At 41.2% G+C, this 27,790-nt stretch overlaps 1 long non-coding RNA gene across 3 annotated transcripts in view; it reads left to right on the top strand.

The window, feature by feature from the left end:
• Nucleotides 1-262: 262 nt before the first annotated feature.
• The window catches only part of LOC129646567 (uncharacterized), a 40,785-nt gene continuing 13,257 nt past the window's right edge, over nucleotides 263-27,790 (top strand). The window contains exons 1-5 of one of the 3 annotated variants that reach the window (XR_008712030.1): nucleotides 263-832; nucleotides 1,434-1,630; nucleotides 16,256-16,348; nucleotides 17,746-17,876; nucleotides 18,889-20,782. This is a non-coding gene — a long non-coding RNA (uncharacterized LOC129646567). Of the gene's footprint in view, nucleotides 833-1,433; nucleotides 1,631-16,255; nucleotides 16,349-17,745; nucleotides 17,877-18,888; nucleotides 20,783-27,790 lie in introns of those variants that run through there. The other 2 variants (XR_008712029.1, XR_008712031.1) reach the window with 2 other exon arrangements.

Here is a 27,790-nt window from a genome sequence, read left to right as displayed (position 1 = left end):
GCATTTATGGAAAATGCTAAACACCCTGAATGTGCCAGGCATTTGGGGTGAATTATCATCTAATCCTCAAAACAAATCTTTGAGGTAGGTACTATCATTATCTCAATTTTAGACTAAGACCCTTAAGGTTTAGAGAAGTTAATTAAATTGCCCAAGGCTGCCCCTCCTCACACTACCCTCAGTGTTCCTGGCTTCTTTGGGATTAGTGTCCCTGCTGTTGTTTCTCAGAGCTGGCTCAGGCTGGGGCAGAGTCAGGGCCAGGGGAGGAGCATTCCAGAATCTCCAAGGAGTTTGCTCCTTTACTTGAAGACTTTGAGGATATTCCTTAAGGGTGAGGAGATTTACACCCAGGGTCTAGCAATTGAGCTAGCCAAGTGATGTTCAGGGGATCAGCCTGCATTTTTGCTTCCCAAGAGCTGTTGTGTGTACCAAATACTTATAAATAATGCCAGCTATGGTGATCCCCCATCCTGCTGGGGGCCAGCTGCTCCTCCAAGTCTTCATACAGGAGACTGGGGTTCAGACACCTGATGTGGTCTGCCTAAGGCCATTCATTAGTACGGGGACCACAGAGACTGGTTGGGTTTGGAAGGTGTGTGGGGAGAATGGTACTTGCCAGGTTTCCTCAATATCTGGAGACTGCAGGAAACCCAAGAGATGGGAGGCATTCAGCTTGCAGTAAGAAAGATGCTTCCTACAGTTGGAACTTCCTTAAGCAGTGACTTCCCCCTCCAACAAGATTGCTGGCCAGCGTCTGGCTGGTCAGTGTGAGGGGTGCACAACGAGTAGCATTAACTGAAGGCTGGACTTTCAGAGCCCCTGAATCTGAAAGGTAGGAGGCCAGACACTCAGTTCTTTGTATTTTAGTGAGAATTTGCTTCTCAGATCGGCAGTCCTGCCAGTTTTTCCTCTGAAACGTCTCTGGAGTCTGTCCACTCTTCTTCACCTCCACAATCATATGCTCCAAGTGCCAGACTACTGTGGCCAAGGCTTTCTAATTGATCTCCCAGCTTTCTATTTGGCCCTTTAGCCATCTTTCTCCAGCCTGCAGCCAGGATGATTGCTTCAAAATGTGAAACTGTCAGTGCCCCTCCCTCATCTCCCTCCATCTTTGCATGGCTTTTTATCACTCTTAAAAGCCTCACATTGCCCCTCCTCTCATGTTCCTCATTCCTCCATGCTGGCCTGTGGACCAGGTGTTTCTGGTGAAGTCCCACCCCAGGGCCTTTGCATGTGCTAGTCCTGCTCCTGATAACTCTCCACCACCTGCTTCCCTTCCACTTCCCCCAGGGAGTGCCTTCCCAACCTTCAACTCTTAGCTCAGGCATTGCTTTCCATGGAACTTTTTTGAAGCACTCCTCCTCATTCCATCCTTAATAGCACTTATGTCTTATTATAATCACACACTATTTACAGCTTGTTTTTTCCTCCAGTGACTGGTCTCTGTCAGCTGTGAGCTCCGTGAGGCCAGGCACCAGTCTGCTTTGCTCACCACCTGTCTCCAACACCTGGCAAAAGAATAGCTGCACTAGGCGTACCTGCTGCATTCATTAACTGGCAAAGCCTCAAGGCAATGAGGCCCAGGAGAGAAGATTTTGAGAGATGAATGGCTAACCTGCCCTTCTGACAGGTAGGCTTTCAGAGGGCATTGGGGTTGGCTTCTGGCTGCCAGTGATGGCAGAAGGGCCCTGGCATGGGAAAGTCCTTCACCTGAGTACTGCTCCCTTGGGAGCAACTCACCTGTGACCTGTTGAGGGTGCAGTTACAAGTGAGGGGGGTGGGCTCAGACCTAGGACCCATGCAGGCACACTCCAGATTCTGCTCAGCTCAGGTGATTAAGGGTTCCCCTGACCCTTAACCACCTGAGCAACCATTCATTCTTATCCTAGTAGTCTTCAGTACTTGTGTTATCATGCATTCATTCATTTATTTTGCTATTTATAGTTTCATTCCTTCTTGAATATCAATTATATGGCCAAGAGGGATGAATTATATTCATCAAGACAACTGCTTTACAAGTAATAGAAAGAACCAGACCTTTTGGTTCTTCCCCCCACCATCCCCATTCCATGTCCTCTGCCTGCCTTTTTTTCTGTAGAAAAACTTTAGTCAAAAACACATTTAATCAGAGAAGTGAGAAAATGCAGAAGCAAAGGAAAACAAGTAAACAGGACGAAATAATAATAATTTAGTCATTAAGCAAAGTCAAGGACCTTTAGTTCCTCCTCAAGGGCTGTAGGATACATTCTAAGCTATATCCTTTGAGCTCTTTTATAGATACTGAAACCCCCACCAGGTGGAAGACATTAACTATGTGATGATCAGACTGTAGCCATGACTTAACCTGCCACAGTTCTAAGAAATGGCCTCAAAGAAATGGGAACAAGACTGTAGCCATGACATAAGCTGCCACAATTCCGAGAACTGGCCTCAAAGAAATAGGAAAGAAATCTGGAACTGAAGATTAACTGTACTTACAGCAATCAAGATGATACTGATAGACACATGACCAATTTCAAGATGACTGTCAGAGCTGACTGTGCAGTTTCTGTATATAGCCTCCTTCCTCTGTCTATAAAAGCTCTTGCCCCCTGATTGTTGGGAGGAGAGAGAGTCAGCCTTTGGACATGAGTCTGTCCTCCCCTCCTCACCCACCCCCCAATAGCCAGCCTACAAAATAAAGCAAACTTTCCTTTCCACCAACCTTGCCTCTTTATTGGCTTTAGAGTGGCAAGCAGCCAAATTCCACTTTAGGTAACAGTAATGCTAATTTGGATGAGTATTCTTTTCTCCCTTTTGCTTGAGAATTGACAACCCCCACATCCAGTTGATGGAAATGTGATCTCGTCAGTTACCTGGGGTAAGACCTGGGCTTCTGCTAACTCAGCTCTTCTAATTCAGCTAAATATTTAATGTGTGTCCAGTTCATTTTCGGAGAAGGCGATGGCACCCCACTCCAATACTCTTGCCTGGAAAATCCCATGGATAGAGGAGCCTGGTAGGCTGCAGTCCATGGGGTCGCTCAGAGTCGGACAGGACTGAGAGACCTCACTTTCACTTTTCACCTTCATGCATTGGAGAAGGAAATGGCAACCCACTCTAATATTCTTGCCTGGAGAATCCCAGGGACAGGGGAGCCTGGTGGGCTGCCGTCTATGGGGTCACAAAGAGTTGGACACGACTGAAGCGACTTAGCAGCAGCAGTAGCAGCAGTTCATTTTATCTCTTCCACTTCCAGTTGGTTTATCCTGCATCACATTCTAATTCCAACTTTCCTTTGTTAAAGGGGCTTTCTTACAGAGCAGAATGCTTTGGCGGGTTAAGTAATATACAGCAGTACTTCTCACCACTGTCAGACCCAATCCCCTTTTCATAGAAAATATTTTGTAACCCTTCGTTTGGACCTCTCAGGTGGCTCTAGTGGTAAAGAACCCTCCAGCCAATGCAAAAGATGTAAAAGACCTGGGAGACATAAGAGACATGGGTTTGATCTCTGGACTGGGGAGATCCCCTGGAGGAGGGCATGGCAACATGCTGGGGTCCAGCCCCGGTGGAGTCAGGGATTTCGAAGGGGAGACGGCTTCAGCGATCAGGATACGATAGAATTAAAGATATAAAGAGTGGTTAAATAAGGATAGCTCAGTGAGAAAATTCAGTGGGGAAAAGAGGCTGAATAACTTGGTTTACGTGGAAAGCTAATAAAATTCCAAAGAGAAAGAACGACATAGGGAGACCAAGTTTCGGTGAACAAGGCCTGCACTTTATTTTCCAAAGTAGTTTTTATACCTTAAGTTATGCATAGAGGATAATGGGGGAAGGGGTAGTCATGCAGTAAGCCAGGCTTTCTTCCTGCAAACTTATCATATGCAAAAGTTTAGATGATTTGCATCATCTTCTGGCCCGGAGGCCTGTTAATATTTTAAGACCCTTTCTTCAGAAAACTTATTTTTCTCTAAGGGTGATTAGTCAGGCACCACCCTCCAAAAGCATTAGATAAAGTTGCATTCCTATAGGGCAAAGGTGTGGTGGGCTATAACAAGAAAAAGAATTAACTCAAGGGTCCAAGGTTACAAACGTTAAAGCTACTACTTACATTTCTATACACCAATTATATCAATCAATACACTGCCAGGGACACAGTAGGTAAGTGACATGGAGACTTAGCAGCGAACATTGGCCCAACAAGTGAAAAACCCTTCACCAATACAATTTCTAATCAATCTTTTAACTGCTCAAAGGAATCTGTATTTAGACAGTTTAGAACATCTCATGCCTCTCACAGTTAGGAGGCTCTGAACAATCACATGTGGCCGGAAAAACCTATTCAGGCAGGCTAGAGGACTTCCAAAGGAGTTTGTAGGTTGAAACACTATCACACCCAGGAACTTTATTAACTGGAGCTGTAAGTTAACTCTTTTTTCAGAAAGAGGTAATGGGGGACAGCCCCCTGTAAAGTCAGAGGTGTAGGTGAGAGCACAAAGCAGAAAGTAGGCAGATTCTGGTTTTGGGGGTAGATGCTTGAGAATTTCCAGGGGGACTCCTGAGGCTCGATCCCACCTTTGTGTATGCCGAGCCTCCTTCCTCATGACCTTTGCCACGGGTGGAGTTCCTCATGCTGGCTCCCGGCAGCAACACATTCCAGAATTCTTGCCTGGAGAATCCCATGGACAGAGGAGCCTGTCAGGCTCAAGTTCATCAGGGTCGCAAAGAGCTGGACATGACTGAGGTGCCTTAACATGCACGAACAAAACCCTTCCTTTACTGCATGAAATGGAATTCAAAGATAGGGTAGGGGATTCTCTTTGCTGGAAAGGGACTAAATGCTTTGTTGCGGGGTTGTATGTTTCTACCAATTCTCTTCTGGTTCCAGCCATCTCATCTCATCTCAATCTCCATCTTCTCTGTAAAGATTCTTCTATACACAGAAGAATCAAAGCTAAGTGGAAAATCAAACATTTAATTATTAGCTGGACAGCCCCCTTACCCCACTATTTGCCTCTATTTCCCCAAATGCACAATGCTTTTGTTAGCAGGGCTGGAGCACAAGGATTGGGGAAGTCCAAGCTATGACAAGAGAAAGTGTGTGCCCTTTAAAAAGGTTATTTGCCCTAAACCTGTCACATAGGAATCTCAAGCCTACTTGGGTTTGGAAGGCAAAGTTGAATAACTCCCTGAATGAATGAAGGTCCCTTCACAGCCTGAGGAACTCTACTGGGATCTGAGTGGGTGTGCACCCCAGAATGTATACTGGCAGCAGCAAAGCTCTGAGTTGGTGAGCATTTGACGAGGCTTGGGGAAGTCTTAGGTCTGAGGATGTGCCTCTACATTCTGCTTCAGGGATAGGTTATAATGGCCAGGCTTTGACTTTTATATGTGAGGGATCAGCTCTGGTTTCTGGGATATTGATACTGAAAACTTGCCCTCTGTGCACCGGTAGGGAATCCAATGTCAGAGACAGAGTTTTGGGTGAAGTAGAAAAGAGTGACTTAATTTCTTTGCCAGGCAAAGGGGGACAGGGTAGACTCCTGCCCTTGAAAACTGTGTGTCCCAGTCTGGGAGGATTTGACGAAGAGTTTTATAGCAATAGTTCAAGGTTGGCATTGCTGATAAGATCAGGCTGTGTGCAGGGCCTACATTCCTTTAATCTGGCCTCAGGTAATGTCTTGATGAGCTTCTCTGGTTCCTTTAATATGGCCTCAAGTGGTCTTCTCTAGAATGAGGAATGATAACTCCATTTGTTGGGGGTTTTGGTTCTGTAAAAAAAGATATTGTTATGTGTATACTTTGAGGGGGGAACTGGAACCCTGCCCCAAGACTGCACTATTTTTTTACATATAATTTTATTAATTATATATTTTTGACTGTGCTAGGTCTTTGTTGCTGCATAGGCTTTCTCTAATTGTGGAGAGCAGGAGCTACTCGCCAGTTGTGGTGTGTGGGATTCTCATTGTGGAGGCTTCTCTTGTTGTGGAGCACAGGCCCTACCACACACTGGCTTCATGTTAAGATTCATAGACACCATAGTTGTGGCTTCTGGGCTCAAGAGCACAGGCTCAATAGTTGTGGCCCCTGGAATGTGTTGCTCCAGGACGTGTGGGATCATCACAGATCAGGGATGGAACCTATGTCTCCTGCATTGGCAGACATATTCTTTACCACTGAGCCACCAGGGAAGCCCTAAGGTTGTACTATTGTTTCTTGGCTGCTCCTTCCTTATCTTTACATCTCCTCCCTTCCCTGATTAGCAGTTGTTTGAACCTGCCCTTTCAGACTCAAGGAAGTTCAGGGAGGCTGGAGTCTGTTCCTTAACAAATAAGAAACAGGGAACACAGAAAATTTCTGTGCTCAGGAGCCCCTCAGGGTCCTGCTTGGTTTCAATATGAAAAAAAGAGATCTCAAGGTGAAAGAGACTGCCACATAAGTTTGGGCCACCTCATTATCTGGGCATGTAGCCTATTTATTCCATGGAAAGCCATGTAGTTGAACCCATCTTGGAAAAGCAACATTAACTGCATAAAGTAAATTCCATATACTTACCTTTTAAAATGTGGGTTTATTATTTGCAGTCAACTCTCATTGTTATCTTCATAAAATTCTGAATTAAAGAACACATTCAGGTATTGTTATAAACTAATAACCTGGGTTGCTTGGACCCTAACCTGGCTCCTTGAATTAAACTCCAGGACCCCAGTAAGCATTTTCACAAAACTTGAATTGGTCTGGATGCCTGTGCCTTAAATGTTATCTTTCTTGTCATCATCAGTCACCAGTTTACTCATACAGGAAGCCCTAAATAAAATTCTCATAGACTTTAAGGTCTCTCTTTAACTCTTCTTTAAGGGAGATATCCCCAAGTCTCCAGTTGGGAAGGGAATCCCTGCCTGATTTAGACACAGGGGAAAGCTTCTTCCATCTAGTTAGTTCAAGTGCAGTAAGGCAGGAGAATCATAAAAATGGCACCACTATTGGAAAGGAAAAAGTAAAACTACCTTATTTGAGGGAACATATCATCTATCCAAAAAATCCTAAAGAATCTTCAAATGAACACTAGAATAAGTGAGACTGCAAGTTTTCAGTCCATAAAGTCAATGTACAAAATCAACTGCATTTCTATATATTAAAAATGAACAAGCAGAAATTAGAATAAACTACCTTTGAACAACAAAAAATTAAATACTTTGGGATAAATTTAACCAAAAGAATGCAAGACACATACCTTGAAAACAAAGTAAGAAACATTGCTAAGAGAAATTAAAGATCTAAATAAATGGAGACATAAATGTTGAGCATCAGTCAGAAGATTGAATAATATGTCAGTTCTCTTCAAATAGATCTATAAATTCATGACATACATATAAAAACTCATTCATACATTAGTTTTATTTTGTAGAGATACACAACTGTTTGGAGTTCATAGGGTTAAATTTCTAAAATAGTGAGTGACAGACCTATGGTTTATAACAGCAGATAAAAGGAATCAGAGGATTTTAGAACCAGAAGGGACTTTTTAAAGGTACTAATTTAACTTCACAGAGTAGCAATAGAAAAAAACAGTTTTTTCTTCTCAGTAGAAAAAAACTGAAATCAGGAGAGAGGAAGCAGCTTCCCAGGAGCTCACTGTGAGTTAAATTGCTGACCTATCAGAGCAGAAACTGAACCGGTTACTGAGTAACTAGCCTTTCTGTTCTTGTCTTTTCAAAAAAGATTTATTCCTAAAAATGGCTGCTTCTCATTACTTTATTTTTGCTGGGTGAGGAATCAAGACCATACAATAAAATGATATTTCTCCTTTCCCTCTCCAAACTAAAGGCATGAATATGGTAGATGAGTTGTCACTCGCCTGAGATGGGCAGCATTAAACTACAATATTGAGCTGTACTAAAATACTTGATTTTGAAAGAGGAAATTATGTCTTGAGTCTGGGGGAAAAAACCCAGGCATAGAGAAAAATGTAAAATCAGTCAACTTGAGAAAAACTATGGCAGCATCTAGTTAACTGGAACTAACATGTGGGGTGGTAAATCACGCATCTTTTCAAGTTGCTGGCCTTTCACAGTGAGAGAGAGGGCTTCCCTGTGACTCAGCTGGTAAAGAATCCGCCTGCAATACGGGAGACCTGTGCTCGATCCCTGGGTTGGGAATATCCCCTGGAGAATGGAAAGGCTACCCACTCCAGTATGCTGGCCTGGAGAATTCCATGGACTGTATAGTCCACGAGATTGCAAGGAGTCAGGCGCAACTGAGCAACTTTCATTTTCAGTGAAAGAGATGGTCAGGCCACCTGAGAGTTTCTCACCAGCCCCCAAGGATGTGGGTCATGAAAGCTTGGAAGAGGGAGCTTTTTTGAAAATTAAGCTTTTAATTTTAATATAATTGTAGATTTACATGTAGCTTTAGAAATAATATAGAGATATCCATGGATGTTTTACCCGGTTTGCTGTAAGGTAGCCCCCTTGGAAAACTAGAGTACAGTATTCTAACCGAGGCATTGGCACTGATACAATCTAAAGGTCTTAATTAGATTTCCCCAGTTCTACTTATACCCATGTGAGTACATGAGTGTATATGAATGTGAGTGTGTGTACATGCACATTTAGATAACAATGTTATCTCATGTGTAGGTTCATATAGCCATCACCACAGTTTAGGTGTAGAACAAATTCCATCAGCCCCAGGAACTCCTGGGTTACCCTTTTAAAAAATAGTTTATTGAGCTGGAATTCATATAAAATGAATCGATTGGGAGTTTGGGATCAGTAGATGCAAAACAGTATATATAGAATGGATAAAGAGCTAGGTCCTACTACATAGCACAGGGAACTATATTCAATATCCTGGGATAAACCATAATGGGAAAAATATGAAAAAGAATGTATACATATATATGACTGAACCACTTTGCTGTATAGCAGAAATTAACATAACATTGTATATCAACTATACTTCAATTAAAAATGAGAAAAAGTAAATTAACCATTTTAAAGTGAATAATTCAGTAGCATTTAATGCATTTACAATGTTTTGTAACTACCACCTCTATAAAAACAATTTCATCACTCCAAAGTAAAATTTCTTGCCCATTAATCAGTTTCTCCTTATACTTTTTTCTTAGACCCTGACAAGAATCAATATGTCTTCTGTCACTATGGATTTATTTATTCTAGATATTTATATAAATGGATTCACACAATATGTGACATTTTGTGTCTCTCTCCTTTCCCTTACCATATGTTTTCAACATTTATTAACATTGTAGCATTTATCAATATTCCATTCATTTTTATGACTGAATAATATTCCATTGTATCTATAGACCATGATTCATTTACCCAGTCATCTGATGATGGACATTTGTGCAGTTTCCATTTTTCAGTTATGTGGATAGTGGTGCTATGAACATGCATAAATATGCAACAGTATCTGTTTAGAATTCTCTTGGGGCTGGGGGTAGTGGTATATACTGGGGAATGAAATTGTGGATGATATATTAATTTAATGTTTAAAAATTTTAGGAAAAGCCAAATCATTTTTCACAGTGCCTGAACCAGTTTACATTCCCACCAGCAATATGAAAGGTTGTTGTTGAATCACGCAAATACACCGGGATTCTTGGCCCCTGGAGGAGAAGAATTCAATCTGGGACCAGAGATGAGGCTTGATCGCTCAGAGCTTTTTTGTAATAAAGTTTTATTAAAGTACAAAGGAGATAGAGAAAGCTTCTGACATAGGCATCAGAAGGGGGCAGAAAGAGTACCCGCTTGCTAGTGTTAACAATGAGGTTATATAATCCAAAGAATGTCTGGAGGTTGCAAAGACCTCATCAGACCCACTCCCATAATTTACATCTTAAGGTAACACTGTCCTCAGGCAAGATACATCCTTGTAAAGACCAGGTCTACTCCCATAATTAACATTTTAAGATAACAAAAGGTTGAATCCAAAGACTGTCCTTAGGCAGGATACATTATTGTTATATAATCCTAAGGAATGTAGAGAAAGACAAAAAAGTTTGTCCTTTCTTCCTCCTTGAGAATTCCAGACCCCTCTCTCCTTGGGGACCCCTAGACTCCCTATCAACCTGCCTAGGAAATGACTCTCTCAAATACATGAAGGTCCCAATTTTTCCACATTTTTAGCAATATTTTGCTGATAAGTGCTCAGTCATTTCCATTCTTTGCAACCCCATGAACTGTAGCCCACCAGGCTCTTGCCATGGGATTTTCCAGGCAAGAATACTGAAGTGGGTTGCCATTTCCTTCTCCATGGGATTTTCCCAACCCAGGGATAGACCCATGGTCTCTTGTCTGCTGCATTGGTATGTGGATTCTTTACCACTAGCACCATGTGGCAACACTTTGAGAGACTGTTTTTCATCTTATTTACTTGTTACAGGTGAATTAGTCCACTGGGCCTTCAACATGTGAATTTTGAGGAGGAACACAATTCAATACACAACCTGGGTCTATTTGGATTTTCTATTTCTTCTTGAGTCACTTTGATAGTCTGTGTATTTCTAGGAATTTGTCTACTCATCTAAGTTATCTAATTTGCTGTTGTATAATTATTCATGGTATTCTCTTACATACCTTTTAATTTCCATAAGGTTGGAAATAAATTCCCCACTTGCATTTCTGATTTTAGTTATCTGTGTCTTTCTCTCTTTTTTCTTTTTCCAGTCTACTTACATGATTTGTCAATTTTGATAATCTTTTCAAAGAACTCACTTTTGGTTTCATGGATTATTTTGTTTTTCTATCCTCTATTTCATTGATCTCCAGAGTAGATAGTCAACAATGTTCCCAAAGGTGATGTTTACCTGGGTGAGTTCAGAATGAAACAGGAAAGAAAGGGACAGTTCTCCACTCACAAGGAGATCCCAGGCTGATGGGGAAAACATGGCACAAATCTGGAAAAACATGGGGAGATTAGGATCCTGATCTCAGCACAAGGCCCCATGGTCCCAATGCATGCTCTTGTGTGGAGCTGTGGTCTGTTGACCCTCACAGATGGCAATATGCCATTGTAGGACCAAGCACAATCTATAATATCCAGGCTCCTGTGACAAAAATTTAGTTGTTCTAGTTTGGAGATACTACAGACAATACTGGAATGACCACATTTGAATACATCCTTTGTGAGTGTATATACACATTTCTCTTAGGAATATGCCGATAACCGGACTTTATGTGTTTAGCCTGAGTAGATACTACCAGTCTTTCAAAGCAGGGTATATATATATTTATATATTGGTGAATGGGCATCCCTGGTTGCTCAGTGGTAAAGAATCTGCATGCAATGCAGGAGGCACAGAAGCTGTGGGGTTTGATCCCTGGGTCATAGCAAACACCCTCTTCCAACAACACAAGAGAAGACTCTACACATGGACATCACCAGATGGTCAACACTGAAATCAGATCCCCTGGAGGAGGGCATTGCAAACCCATTCCATTATTCTTGAATGGAGAATCCCATGGACAGAGAAGCCTGGAGGGCTGCAGTCCATAGGGTCACAAAAGAGCAGGACATGACTGAAGTGACTTAGCAGAGCATATGTATTGGTGAATTGATCCAGTTTCCTCAGTTCTCAAGTGATCTTGATGAAGCTGTTTACCAGCCCCCAAATCAGCATAGTGGGCAGGTGAAGGCCACACAAAATATTGGAAGGCTCATGAAAGGGCCTTGGGGTCAGAAATGTCTGTTGTTGAATCCTGCCTCTGTCACTGACTAGCTGTGGGGCCCTGAGCAAGTCACACAATGGTCCTGAATTTGTTCCCTTATGATAAGGCCGAGTTTAGTGAGGCCTGATATCATTCCCTGCAGAAGGGAATGGCAAACCACTTCAGTATTCTTGCCTTGAGAATCCCATGAACAGTATGAAAAGACAAAAAGATAGGACATGAAAGATGAATTACCCAGGTCGGTAGGTGCCCAATATGCTACTGGAGATCAGTGGAGAAATAACTCCAGAAAGAATGAAGGGACAGAGCCAAAGCAAAAACAACACCCAGTTGTGGATGTGACTGGTGATAGAAGCAAGGTCTGATGATGTAAAGAGCAATATTGCATAGGAACCTGGAATGTTAGATCCATGAATTAAGGCAAATTGGAAGTGATCAAACAGGAGATGGCAAGAGTGAACATCGACATTCTAGGAATCAGTGAACTAAAATGGACTGGAATGGGTGAATTTAACTCAGATGACCATTATATCTACTACTGTGGGCAGGAATCCCTTAGAAGAAATGGAGTAGCCATCATGGTCAACAAAAGAGTCCGAAATGCAGTACTTGGGTGCAATCTCAAAAATGACAGAATGATCTTTGTTCATTTCCAAAGGAAACCATTTCATATCACGGTAATCCAAGTCTATGCCCCGACCACTAATGCTGAAGAAGCTGAAGTTGAATGGTTCTATGAAGAACTACAAGACCTTTCAGAACTAACACCCAAAAAAGATGCCCGTTTCATTAAGTGGGCTGGAATGCAAAAGTAGGAAGTCAAGAAACACCTGGAGTAACAGGCAAATTTGGCCTTGGAGTACAGAATGAAGCAGGGCAAAGGCTAATAGAGTTTTGCCAAAAGAACACACTGGTCATAGCAAACACCCTCTTCCAACAACACAAGAGAAGACTCTACACATGGACATCACCAGATGGTCAATACCAAAATCAGGTTGATTATATTCTTTGCAGCCAAAGATGGAGAAGCTCTATACAGTCAGCAAAACCAAGAGTGGGAGCTGACTGTGGCTCAGATCATGAACTCCTTATTGCCAAATTCAGACTTAAATTGAAGAAAGTGGGGAAAACCACTAGACCATTCAGGTATGACCAAAATCAATCCCTTACGATTATACAGTGGAAGTGAGAAATAGATTTAAGCAACTAGATCTGATAGACAGAGTGCCTGATGAACTATGGATGGAGGTTCGTGACATTGTACAGGTGACAGGGATCAAGACCATCCCCAAGAAAAAGAAATGCAAAAAGCCAAATGCCTGTTTGAGGAGGCCTTACAAATAGCTGTGAAAATAAGAGAAGAGAAAAGCAAAGCAGAAAAGGAAAGATATCCTCATTTGAATGTAGAGTTCCAAAGAATAGAAGGAGAGATAAGAAAGGCTTCCTCAGTGATCAGTGCAAAGAAATAAAGGAAAATAATAGAATGTGAAAAACTAGAGAATTCTTCCATAAAATTAGAGATTCCAAGGGAACATTTCATGCAAAGATGGGCTCAATAAAGGCCAGAAATTGTATGGAGCTATCAGAAGCAGAAGATATTAAGAAGAAGTGGCAAGAATACACAGAAGAACTGTACAAAAAATATCTTCATGACCCAGATAATCACGAGATGTGATCACTCACCTAGAGCCAGACATCCTGGAATGTGAAGTCAAGTGGGCCTTAAGAAGAATAACTACGAACAAAGCTAGTGGAGGCAATGGAATTCCAGTGGAGCTATTTCAAATCCTGAAAGATGATGCTGTGAAAGTGCTGCACTCAATCTGCCAGCAAATTTGGAAAACTCAGCAGTGGCCACAGGACTGGAAAAGGTCAGTTTTTATTCCAATCCCAAAGAAAGGCAATGCCAAAGAAAGCTCAAACTACTGCACAATTACACTCATCTCACGCGCTAGTAAAGTAATGCTCAAAATTCTCCAATCCAGGCTTCAGCAATACGTGAACCATGAAATTCCAGATGTTCAAGCTGGTTTTAGAAAAGGCAGAGGAACCAGAGATCAAATTGCCAACATCTACTGGATCATTAAAAACGCAAGAGAGTTCCATAAAAACATCTATTTCTGCTTTATTGACTATGCCAAAGCCTTTGACTATGTGGATCACAATAAACTGTGGAAAATTCTGACAGAGATGGACATACCACACCACCTTGCCTGCCTCTTGAGAAATCTGTATGTAGATCAGGAAGCAACAGTTAGAACTGGACATGGAAGAGCAGACTGGTTACAAATAGAAAAAGGAGTACATCAAGGCTATATACTGTCACCATGCTTATTTAATTTATATGCTGGATTGGATGAAGCACAAGCTGAAATAAAGATTGCCAGGAGAAACATCAATAACCACAAATATGCAGATGACACCACCCTTATGGCAGAAAGTGAAGAAGAACTAATGAGCCTCTTGATGAAAGTGAAAGAAGAGAGTGAAAAAGTTGGCTTAAAGCTCAACATTCAGAAAACTAAGATCATGGCATCTGGTCTCATCACTTCATGGGAAATAGATGGGGAAAAAATGGAAACAGTGGCTGACTTTATTTGGGGGGAGAGGGTTCCAAAATCACCACAGATGGTGACTGAAGCCATGAAATTAAAAGACACTTACTCCTTGGAAGGAAAGTTATGACCAACCTAGACAGTATATTAAAAAGCAGAGACATTACTTTGCCAACAAAGGTCCGTTTAGTCAAGGCTATGGTTTTTCCAGTCATGTTTGGATGTGAGAGTTGGACTGTAAAGAAAGCTGAGCACCAAAGAACTGTTGCTTTTGAGCTGTGGTGTTGGAGAAGACTCTTGAGAGTCCCTTGGACTGCAAGGAGATCCAACCAGTCCATCCTAAAGGAGATCATCCTGGGTGTTCATTGGAAGGACTGATGTTGAAGCTGAAACTTCAATACTTTGGCCACCTGATGTGAAAAGCTGACTGATTTGAAAAGACCTTGATGCTGGGAAAGATTGAGGGCAGGAGGAGAAGGGGATGACAGAGGATGAGATGGTTGGATGGCATCACTGACTCAATGGACACGAGTTTGGGTAAACTCCAGGAGTTTGTAATGGACAGGGAGGCCTGCCGTGCTGCAGTCCATGGGGTCCTAAGGAGTCAGACACGACTGAGCAGCTGAACTGAACTGAACTGAACTGATATCATTCAGCTGTTGAAAGGAGTTAAATGAAGTTGTGTGTATAGTGGGCCTGAAGGAGCACCTAATATATGGTGAGTGGGCAGTAAATGGCTGCTGTTAGTCATATTTTAAATGCTTTTTGCAGGTGGTGACTTAGGAAGTGAGAAGGGCTTGAAGTTAAAATTGCAGGTGTGCAAGTGGTAAAAACTGCTCTCATAAAGGCTATGTCCAAAACCCAGGCACTTAAGCTTGTAAAGGCTCTGAAGTTCACCTTCATAGCCCAGTCCTTCCTATTTTACTCCAAGTCCTAAGAAGTTCCTCTTTCTTTCATCCCCAATTCACAATCAATTAGAGAAGGCATGATGACGATGATGGTGGTGGTCATTATGTGAAGGAGTCTACCATCCACAGATATTCAGACAGCAGTGGGCAACTTTAGCTGAGGGTTGGAAAAAGAAAAAGAGCAAAAAAGAAAAAAAAGAAAAGAAAGTCCCTGTGCCCAAGGCCCTGGCCATGACTCTGCTCCTTTGAATGCACTCAGCACATCCACATTGCCTGGAGTGGGAAATCTCAAAAAGCTGCTGCGGCCCCTTGGCCTCAGAGCATCCCTGGGTTGGCTGCTTACCTGCTTCAGTAGTTCTAGTGTTTTTCCTCATCAGAGCCCGTCTCAAATCCTACCTTCATTGCCACACAATCTTGTGTTTACCAGGCTCTTAATTCATATTCTTTTTGCACAACACTTTGGGGTTTGCTGTTTAGTTCTACTCACCATAAGCAAGAATCTCCTTGTGTAACTCCACCTCCAGGTTTCTCTGGTTCCCCAGGTAAGGCCAGCCATGAGACAGCCTGTCAGTCATCCCTGGAGAGGGTCAAGAGTGCCCTTCACGACCCCCTAAAATGTCTAGGGAGAGCATAGCACTGGAAAAATGATCCCCAGTCATGGTGATGTGTGCAGTTGTGTATAGGATGCCAGAAGGCAGGGTGATATGGGTATATTTCCATTCGCACAAGTAAAAAAGAGAAGAAATTTTGAATCATCAAGAAATCATTTTTTATTATTTAGCTTCTACTAGGCCATATTTGACTTTACAGAAGCTACTATGAGCTTCATTTGCAATATTAGAACCTGTGGGCTTCTTAATGAGACTATAGAGCTTTGTCCTCATGGCTGGATCCCAGAGCTGTCCTTTAGTCCAGGGAACCACACCACTGAGCAGAGCCATCCTCTGACCTGGATCAGACTCTGAGTGTGTGTGCACATGTGTGTGTGTGAGAAGCTGGTGCTGCAGGGTCCTAGGAAACCAAAGGAGCAAGACTTGGATATCCCAGGAGATAAAACAGGTCACAGGTGAACACAGGACAGGGATGGGTTGACAAGAATTCCTTTTATGAGCAGAAACTCCAGGGCACAATCTGGGAGGAGACAAGCTGTAAAATACAGAAGTCCAAGGCTCCATCATTAGCCAAATTCAACACCTGCTGACCAGAGGTAAAGTGCATTTTCAGAGGTGAATGAGTTCATCTGGGGAATGGAGTTTGCTCTGTTGCAGGGCACAGGCCACGGTGCTAGGGTAAATAGCACTGTGGATGAAACGGGAAGAATTACAAAGGTGGTGAGCCTTCCCAGGGGCCCAGCTCTCACTCGTAGGAAGCCTCCAGGCCTTTACTGCCCCATCCTCCTTGGGTACAGATACTCTGCTTCTCCACTGTGACAGGTATTTGCATTCATACCTGAGCCCAATGACTCTGCTGTTGACATACCCACCACCTAGAGCCAGAACCCTCATACGAGGGGGAGTTCAATCTGGTATTGAGGTCCCAGACTTTGTATTTATTGAGGGGGCCAGTGAAAAATGGGTGGATCAAAAGGATTTCCAAGTTTTAATTTTGCCAAAGTAGGGCTTAAAAAAAAGTTGACTCTTTCACATTCTTTTCTGATTTAGTTTATTATAGAGTACTAAGTAGAGTTCCCTGTGCTATACAGCAGGTCCTTATTTGAAAAAATTAGATATATTTATATGCATAAATGGAGAAGGAAATGGCAACCTACTCCAGTACTCTTGCCTGGAAATTCCCATGGACAGAGGAGCCTGGTAGGCTGCAGTCCATGCAGTCGCGAAGAGTCAGACACGACTGAGCGACTTCACTTTGACTTTTCACTTTCATGCATTGGAGAAGGAAATGGGAACCCACTCCAGTAGTCTTGCCTGGAGAATCCCAAGGACAGAGGAGCCTGGTGGGCTGCCGTCTGTGGGGTCACATGGAGTCAGACACGACTGAAGCGACTTAGCAGCAGCAGCAGCATATGCATAAAAGAATAACCGTGGTGTGCACTTGAAACTAACACAACATTGTAAATCAACTATGAAAGTGAAAGTGTTAGTCACTCAGTTACATCTGACTCTGCAACCCCATGGACTGTAGCCCACCAGGTTCTTCTGTCCATAGAAGTCTCTAGGCAAGAATACAGGAATGGGTAGCCATTCCCTTCTTCAGGGGATCTTCCAAACCCAGGGATCAAATCCAGGTCTCTGCATTTCAGGCAATTGTTACATACTCCAATATAAAATAAAACTTCAGAAATATTGACTATTACTAACTGTAGCTAATATTTCCCCAAGGACATTTTGGCACTGAGAGAGAGAACATGTTTCAAAATGAAGGACAATCCTTTACGTGTCCCTTCCATCCTGTCCCCACTGGTGTGGAAATGAACCTTGGTTCATGTGCTTCTGCTCCTCTTCCCCCTCATTCCACACCCGCCCCCCATCCCCCCCACCTACTCACACTGAGCATGGGACAGAGCTGTGCTCCTCTCCCAAAGTGGTGCAAGGTTGGGATGGAAAGGTGGCAGTGTGAAGAGCAGGTGTCTTGTCTTTCCCTCAGGGGTGGTGTTGGTGGAAGGCTGCTGGTGGAAGAATGCTGGACTGGGTCCTCCTGAAGCCAGCCCTTGTCAAGCCCACTCCTCTGCTCACTGCAGTCCCTGCCCATCCTTCTGATTCCTCCCTTGGAATGAAGTGAGTTTGGCCTTTGCAGGGGCCTCTCAAGACTCATACCTCTTGCAACCCTTCCCCAAGGTGACCTTGTTTCACCCTGTAAACCTCCCATCCTGTTCCTGGGGTCCTTCCAACCAGCTCTGTGCCTCCTGCCTGCCAAGGCAGCTCCTTCAAGTGAGATGCAGTTCCACATTGCTGGCTGAGTGCACGTCGGCGATGGCTCCCCTGGTGGCCATTCAGCTCAGACCTGGCAGCCCAGCAGCAGCTGGCCTGTGGTAGGCAGCTGACTGCCCGGAGGACCACTGCTTCCCTGCCCATCCCCAGTGCCTCCACTATGCACTTTTATTGAACTCTTAAGATGACATTATGAAAGACAGCTAATTAGAGGAGAGACAGCCTTGAACAGGGGGAAAATAGAGACCAGCCAGTGAGGTTGAGTTAACTTGATTTGATTATTTATTCAGTGGTAGGAAAAAAAAAAGTGTGCAATTAAGCTTTTACTGGGCATTAGTGGTTACTGTTGAGAGCATCTGCTTCAGGTGGAGAGCTTGCTGCAGGCTTTGGGATATATTAATGCCATCTGCAGAAAAGGCCTGGGGAGCTTTGGAGAACCGGTACCAGGCCCTCAGAACTAACAGTCTGAGTCCACTCTATTTCCATGAATGGGAAAATAAGGCCCAGAAGGGGGCTGGGGTCCAATGCCTCTGTCCCTGGGAACCCGAACTTGTCACTGTAGCTTTTGTGCACAGCAGCTGTAGAGTGTATCACATCCAATCCCATTGCTTGTCTGCAAGTCTGTGACAGCCTGTGTTCTGGCCCCCCAGCACTGGGCCTGCCATGTAGTTAGACCCCCACTCAGTAGTCATATGCATTCAGATTGAAAAAGACCATCTTGAGAGGACTGATTGGCTTTTGTATCTCCATTTCCTGACTGGCTGCTTTTGGAGGCAGGGACTGAGTCATATTCACCCCAATGTTCCCAGCCTGGCACATGGATGGTATCCAACATGCTATTCTCTTTATATCTCCATAGCTCTTGTGGGGAAAGAAAATTGAATCCTGCCAGCTATGGAGCAGTCAACCCGCAGGTGTGAACTGTGCACATGAAGGCTGGAGGAGCCAGAGACTTCCTGGGCGTCAGAGAGCAGACAGTTGCAGCTTTTCTGGCAAAGCACGTGGCAGAAGTGGGGTTCAGTCCCAACACATACTATGGTGAAGTGGAACGCTTATGTTTTTTCTTTTTTAATGGACGTGTAGCTGATCTACAATATTAGTTTCAGGTATACAACAGAGTGATTCAATGTTTTAATAGATTATACTCATTTGAAGTTATTATAAAATATTGACTATGTTCCCTGTGCTGTGCTTTATCTCCTTGTATCTTATTTACTTTATACATAGTAGTTTGTGCCTCTTAATCCCCTTCGCCTATGGTGCTTTTCCCCCCATGCCTCTCCCCACTGGTAACCATTAGGTTGTTCCCTGTTTCTGTCTTGTTACATTTGTTCATTTGTTTTAGTTTTTATTTCAACATACAAGTGAAAACATTCAGTATTTGTCCTTCCCTGTATGACTTCCTTCACTAAGCATGGTACACTCCAGGTCCGTCCATGTTGCTGCAGATGGCATTGTTTCATTTGTATGTGTGTGTGTGGAATAGCTGTAGAGCATATCACATGCAATTGCATTGCTTGTCTGCAAGTCTGTGACAGGCTGTGTCCTGGGCCCCGCCGGCATTGGGCCTTCCAGGTAGCAGACCCCCACTCAATAGCCATATTTAGGTTGACATTCCATTGTATACATATACTACATATTCTTTACCCATTCATAAATGGATTGATGCACCTTCAGTTCAGTTTAGTTGCTCAGTCATGTCCGACTCTTTGCCACCCCATGGACTGTAGCATGCCAGGCCTCCCTGTCCACCACCAACTCCCAGAGTTCACCCAAACTCAGGTCCATTGAGTCAGTGATGCACCTTGGATTGTGTGAATATCATGGCTATCTAAATAACACTGCTATAAACACTGGGGTATATGTATCTTTTCAAATTAGTGTTTTTGTTTTCTTCAGATATATACCTGGAGACAGAATTGTGGAATCATAGAGTGGTTCTATTTTTAGTTTTTTGAGGAACCTCCATACTGTTTTCCATAGTGGCTGTATCAATTTATATTTCCACCAGCAGTGTACTAGGGTTCGCTTTTCTCCACATCCTCACCACGTTTGTCATTCATTGTCTTTCTGCTAAGAGTCATCCTGACAGGTGTGAGGTGACATTCCATTTTGGGTTTGATCTGCATTTCCTCATGATTAGTAATGTTGAGCTTGTGCTCTGTATTCATGTGCTTGTTTGTTATCTGTGTATCTTCTTTGGAAAAATGTCTATTCATTCTTCTGCCCATGTGTTGATTAGGTTGTTTTATTTTTGATATTGAATTGTATAAACCCTTTATATATTTTGGATACTAATCCTTTATCAGACATCATTTGCAAATATACTCTCCCGTTCAGTAGATATTTTCATTTTGTCAGTGGTTTTTTTCATTGTGCAAAAGCTTTTAATTTTACCTAAGTCCTATTTGTTTATTTTTTCTTTTGTTTTCTTTATCTGAGGATATAGATCCAAAAAAAATATTACTAAGATTTATGTCAAAGAGGATATTGCTTATGTTTTCTTCTAGAAGTTTATGGTTTCTGGTCTTACATTTAGGTCTTTAATTTGTTTGGAGATTATTTTTGTATGTGTATGAGATAACGTTCGAATTTCGTTCTGTTGTACATACTTGCCCAGTTTTCCCAGCACCACTTAATGTAGAAATTGTCTTTTCCTCATCGCATATTTTGTCTCCTTTGTCATAGGCTAATTGACCATATGTGCTGTGGGTTTATTTCTGGGATCTCTACTCTTTCTCATTGAACTATGTGTCTGTTTTTGTTCCAGTTACTATACAGCTGTGATTAATCTAGCTTTTAGTACAGTCTGAAGTCAGGGAAGGTGATTTCTACACCTCTGTTCCTCTTTCTCAAAATTGATTTGGTTATACCAGCTCTTTTGTGGTTTGAAACAAATTTTAGGATTATTGTTTTTTTCTAGTTATATTTTGAGAACATTAAATCTGTAGATTGCTTTGGATAGTAAGTCAGTTTTAACAATATTAATTATTCTGATCCAAGATCATGGAATATCTTTCTATTTCTTTGTATCATCTTCAGTTTCCTTCCTTGATGTCTTATAGTTTTCAGAGTATAGGTCATTCACCTTCTTGGTAAAGCTTATTCCTAGGTATTTTAATCTTTCCAATGAAGTTGTAAATGGAGTTGTTTTCTCCCCTTCTCTTCCTGATGTTCATTACTGGCATATAGAAAGACAACAGTTTTTTTGTATTTAATCTGGTATCCTTCAATTTAATTTCATTTAGTAGTTCTAATAGCTTTGGGGGGAGATGTTCAGTTCAGTTAAGTCACTCAGTCGTGTCCAACTCTTGGTGACTCCATGGACTGCAGCACAGCAGGCCTCCCTGTCCATCACTAACTCTCAGAGTTTATTCATACTCATGTTCATTGAGTCGGTGATGCCATCCAACCATTTCATCCTCTGTCATCCCCTTTTCCTCCCACCTTCAATCTTTCCCAGGATCAGGGTGTTTTCAAATGAGTCAGTTCTTCACATCAGGTGGCCAAAATATTGGAGTTTCAGCTTCAACATCAGTCCTTCCAATAAATATTCAGGGCTGATTTCCTTTAGGATGGACTGGTTGGCTCTCCTTGCAGTCCAAGGGACTCTCAAGAGTCTTCTCCAACACCACAGTTCAAGGCATCAATACTTCAGCACTCAGCTTTCTTTATAGTCCAAATCTCACATCCATACATGACTACTGGAAAAACCATAGCCTTGACTAGACCGACTACTTGGCAAAGTAATGTCTCTGTTTTTTAATATGCTCTCTAGGTTGGTCATATACGTCCTTCCAAGGAGTGAGCGTAATTTCATGGCCTGCAGTCAATATTTGCAGTGATTTGGAGCCAAAAAAAAAAAAAAGTTTGTCACTGTTTCCACTGTTTCTCCATCTATTTGCCATGAAGTGATGGGACCAGATGCCGTGATCTTCATTTTCTGAATGTTGAGCTTTAAGCCAACTTTTTCACTCTCCTCTTCAACTTTCATCAAGAGGCTCTTTAGTTCCTCTTCACTTTCTGCCATAAGGGTGGTGTCATCTGCGTATCTGAGGTTATTGATATTTCTCCCAGCAATCTTGATTCCAGCTTGTGCTTCATCCAGTCCAGCGTTTCTCATTATGTACTCTGCATATAAGTTAAATAAGCAGGGTGACAATATACAGCCTTGATATACTCCTTTCCCAATTTGGAACCAGTATGATGTTTCGTGTCCAGTTTTAACTTCCAGTTGCTTCCCGACCTGCATACAGATTTCTCAGGAGGCAGGTCAGGTGGTCTGGTATTCCCATCACTTTAAGAATTTTCCACAGTTTGTTGTGATCCACACAGTCAAAGGCTTTGGCATAGTCAATAAAACAGAAGTAGATGTTTTTCTGGAACTCTCTTGCTTTTTTGATGATCCAGCGGATGTTGGTAATTTGATCTCTGGCTCCTCTGCCTTTTCTAAATCCAGCTTGAACATCTGGAAGCTGACAGTTCGTGTACTGTTAAAGCCTGGCTTGCAGAATTTTGAGCATTACTTTGCTAGCATGGAGATGAGTGCTATTGTGTAATAGTTTGAGCATTCTTTGACATTGCCTTTCTTTGGGATTGGAGTAAACTGACCTTTTCAAGTCCTGTGGCCACTGCTGAGTTTTCCAAATTTGCTGGCATATTGAGTGCAGCACTTTCACAGCATCATCTTTTAGGATTTGAAATAGCTGAACTGGAATTCCATCACCTCCACTAGCTTTGTTCGTAGTGATGCTTCCTAAGGCCCACTTGACTTCGCATTTCAAGATGTCTGGCTCTAGGTGAGTGATCACATCATTGTGATTATCTGGGTCATGAAAATCTTTTTTGTACAGTTCTTCTGTGTATTCTTGCCACTTCTTCTTAATATCTTCTACTTCTGTTATCTCCATACCATTTCTACCCTTTATTGAGCACATCTTTGCATGAAATGTTCCCTTGGTATCTGTAATTTTCTTGAAGACATCTCTAGTCTTTCCAATTCTATTGTTTTCCTCTATTTCTTTGCATTGATCACTGAGGCTTTCTTATCTCTCCTTACTATTCTTTGGAACTCTGCATTCCAATAGGTGTATCTTTCCTTTTCTTCTTTGCTTTTCACTTCTCTTCTTTTCACAGCTTTTTGTAAGCCCTCCTCAGACAACCATTTTGCCTTTTTGCATTTCTTTTTCTTGGGGATGGTCTTGATCCCTGCCTCCTGTACAATGTCATGAACCTCCATCCATAGTTCTTCAGGCACTCTGTCTATCATGTCTAATCCCTTGCATCTATTTCACTTCCACTGTGTAATCATAAGGGATTTGATTTCGGTCATACCTGAGTGATCTAGTGGTTTTCCCCACTTTCTTCAATTTAAGTCTGAATTTGGCACTAAGGAGTTCATGATCTGAGCCACAGTCAGCTCCCGCTCTTGGTTTTGCTGACTGTATAGAGCTTCTCCATCTTTGGCTGCAAAGAATATAATCAATCTGATTTTGGTATTGACCATCTGGTGATGTCCATGTGTAGAGTCTTCTCTTGTGTTGTTGGAAGAGGGTGTTTGCTATGACCAGTGTTTTCTCTTGGCAAAACTCTATCAGTCTTTGCCCTGCTTCATTCTGTATTCCAAGGCCAAATTTGCCTGTTGCCCCAGGTGTTTTTTTCTTGACTTCCTACTTTTGCATTCCAGTCCCCTATAAAGAAAAGGACATCTTTTTTGGGTGTTAGTTCTAGAAAGTCTTGTAGGTCTTCATAGAACCGTTCAGTTTCAGCTTTTTCAGCATTACTGTGATATTGAATGCTTTACGTTGGAAACAAACAGAGATCATTCTGTCATTTTTGAGATTGTATCCAAGCACTGCATTTCAGACTTTTTTTGTTGCCTATTAGGGCTACTGCATGTCTTCTAAGGGATTCTTGCCCACAGTAGTAGGTATAATGGTCATCTGAGTTAAATTCACCCATTCCAGTCCATCTTAGTTCGCTGATTCCTAAAATGTCGGTTACTCTTGCCATCTCCTGTTGGACCACTTCCAATTTGCCTTGATTCATGGACCTAACGTTCCAGGTTCCTATGCAATATTTCTCTTTACAGCTTTGGACTTTACTTCCATCACCAGTCACATCTACAACTGGGTGTTTTTTTTGCTTTGGCTCCCTCTCTTCATTGTTTCTCGAGTTATTTTTCCACTGATCTCCAGTAGCATATTGGGTACCTACTGACCTGGGGAGTTCATCTTTCAGTGTCCTATCTTTTTGCCTTTTCATTTGTCATGCTGTTCTCAAGGTAAGAACACTGAAATGGTTTGCCATTCCTTCTCTAGTGGACCACGTTTTGTCAGAATTCTGTACCATGACCCACCCGTCCATCTTGGGTGGCCCCACATGCCATGGCTCATCTCACAGTTTCATTGAGTTAGACAAGGCTATGGTCCATGTGATCAGAGATGTCAGGGTTTTATATATATTATCACAACATCAGCAAATAGTAACAATTTTACTTCTTCCCTTTCAATTTGGATGACTTTCATTTCTTTATCTTACCTGATTATTGTATCTTGAACTACTGCTATTAAATAGAAACAGCAAGAGTGGGGATTGTTGTCTTGTTTCTAACTTTAAAGGAAAAGTTTTCAACTTTTCACCATTGAATATGATGTTAGCTGTAGGTTTGTCATTAATGATCTTTTTTATGTTGAGATATGTTCCCTCTATATTAATGTTGTTGAAAGTTTTTTTTTTTAAATCATGAATGGATGAAGAGCTTTTTCAAATGGTTTTTCTGCATCTATTGAGATTATCATTTGATTTTTATCATTTGTTTTGTTAATGTGGTGTGTCACATTGATTGATTTATGAACACTGAACCATGCTTACATTCCTAGAATAAATCCCACTTGATCATGGTGTATGATCTTTTTGCATACTGATGAATTTGGTTTGCTAATATTCGTTGAGGAATTTTGAATCTATATTTGCCAGAGATATTGGCCTGCAATTTTCTTTTATGGTATTTTTGTAGTGTCTTTGGTTTTGGTGTCAAAGTAGTGGTGGCCTTGTAGAATGAATTTAGGAGTATTCTATCCTCTTCAGTTTTTTGGAATAGTTTGGGAAGAATAAATAATGGTTTGCTGATATATTTGCTAGAATTCCCCTGTGGAGCTGACTAGGCCTTGACTTTTATTTGCTGTAAGTTTTTTATTTTTTTTTATTACTGATTCAATTTCAATACTAGTAATTGGTCTGTTCAAATAGCCCATTTCTTCTTGATTCAGTATTAGAAGATTGTATATTTCAGGAATTTAGCCATTTCTTCTAGGTTGTTCAATTTGTTGGCACATAACTGTTTGTAATATTCCTTTATAACTGTATTTTTATGACATTGGTTGCAATTTTTCACATTTTATGTCTTATTCTTTCCTATTTGGGTCCTCTCTTTTTTCTTAATGAACCTGGCTAAAGTCTTGTCAAGTTTATCTTAAAAAAAAAAAAAACCCCAAAAACCAAAAAACAGGTTTTGATTTTATTGATCTTTTCTGTTGTCTCTAATTTGTTTCCATTCTGATCTTTATTATTTCATTCCTTCCATTTATCTTGCCCTTTGTTCTTCTTTCTCTAATTCCTTTAAATAACAGGTTAGGTTATTTATTTAAGATTTTTCGTGCTTCTTTAGGTAGGCCTGTATCAGTATCAGCTTTCCACTTAGACCTGCTTTTGCTGCATCCCACAGATTTTAGATTGTTATGTTTTCATTTTTATTTATCTCAAAGAACTTTATGATTTTATTTTTGATTGCTTTATTGACCCCCATTTTTTTTTTTTTAACTAAAATGTTGTTTGGTCCCCAAGTGTTTGTGTTCTTCCTGTTTTTCTTCCTATAATCTACTTCTAGTTTCATACTGTTATGGTCAGAAAAGATGTTTGATATGTTTTCTATCCTCTTACATTTTTTAAGGTTTTTTGTTTTTTCTTTTGTCTATCTTGTAATTTATCCTGAGGCATATTCCATGTAAACTTGGATGGACTGTCCTATGCTACTGCTGCTGCTGCTGCTAAGTTGCTTCAGTCATGTCTGACTCTGTGCGAACCCATAAATGGCAGCCCACCAGGCTCCCCCCTCCCTGGGATTCTCCAGGCAAGAACACTGGAGTGGGTTGCCATTTCCTTCTCCAATGCATGAAAGTGAAAAGTGAAAGTGAAGTCGCTCAGTCATGTCCGACTCTTAGTGACCTCATGGACTACAGCCTACCAGGCTCCTCCGTCCATGGGATTTTCCAGGCAAGAGTACTGGAGTGGGGTGCCATTGCCTTCTCTGGGAGTGTCCTACAGATAACTATTAAGTCCAGCTCGACTAATATGTCATTTAAAGACAGTGTTAATTGCTTTTCTGTCTGGATAATCTGTCCATTGATGTAAGTGGGGTATTAATGGTCCCTACTACTATTGAATTACTGTCAAATTCTCCCTTTATATCTTTTAATATTTATGTTGTAAACTTGTGTGCTTCTATATTATGTATATATATGTTTATGAATGTTATGAACTCTTCTTGTATTGATCCATTTATCATTATATAACTATTCTTTTTTTAAAGTCTATTTTATCTGATAGAAGTATTGCTAACCCAGCTTTCCCGTAACTTCCATTTGCATGAAATATCGTTTTCCATTTTCTCCCTTTTCAGTCTGTGTTTGTCTTTATCTCTGAAGTGAATCTCTTGTAGGCAGCATATAGATTGGTGGTTTTATTTTTAATCCAATGAGCCATTCTATGCCTTTTAGTCCATTGACATTTAAAGCGATTATTGATAAGTATCTGGTTGTTGCCATTTTGTTGCTTATTGTTAATTGTTTTCTGGTTGTTTTTGTAGTTCTCTGTCCTTTTATTCTTCTTTTTGTCTCTTCCCTGTGGCTTGGTGATTTTCTTTAGTGCTATGATTATATTCCTTTCTCTCTAGTTTTTGTGTATCCATTAAAGTTTTTTTATTTATGGTTACCATGGAGTTCCTATATGTTGATCTATAGCTACTTGATTTAAACTGATAGTCATTTAAGTTTAAACACATTCTAAAAGATCTAGATTTTTTACTCCCCTCCCCCCACATTTTGTGTTTTTATGTCATATTTTACAACTTCATATCTATCCCTTAACAGTTTATTGTAGTTTTAGTTGATTTTTACGATATTTTGTCTTTTAGCCTTCATATTAGCTTACTTAAGTGGTTGAGTCACAGGTTTTTTAAAAATGTGTTTGCCTTTACCTGTGAAATTTTTCTCTCTTATAACTTTTTATTTCTTGCTGGAGATTTTTAATTTTCACATAAAGAAGACCCTTAAACATTTCTTGTAATAAAAATTTAGTGTTGATAAACTTTTTAAATTTTTGCTTGTCTGAGAAGTTCTTTATCTTTCCTTGTGAATAATAACTTTGCTGGACAGAGTATTCTTGGTTGTAGGTGTTTCCTTTTTAGGACTTGAATCTATTATACCTCTCCCTTCTGGTTTGCAAAGTTTCTTCAGAAAATCAGATGATAGCTTTATGGGCTTATATAGGGCTGTTTTTCTCTTGCTGCCTTTAGAATTCTCTTTTTAACTTTTGCCATTTGAATTATGATGTCTTGGTTTGGATCTCTTGGGTTCATCTTGTTTGGGGATCCTTTGTTTTCTGTACCTGGTAATCTTTTGGTTTTTTCTTCAGGCTTAAGAATTTTTCAGCCATAATTTCATCAAATACATTTTTTTTATTCCTTTTCTCACTCTTCACCT

This window comes from Bubalus kerabau, chromosome 3, assembly GCF_029407905.1.
Source record: "Bubalus kerabau isolate K-KA32 ecotype Philippines breed swamp buffalo chromosome 3, PCC_UOA_SB_1v2, whole genome shotgun sequence".
NCBI classification, from domain to species: Eukaryota; Metazoa; Chordata; class Mammalia; order Artiodactyla; family Bovidae; genus Bubalus; species Bubalus kerabau.
The sequence above is the reverse complement of the archived record's forward strand: the minus strand, read 5'-3'. Positions and strand labels throughout refer to the sequence as shown.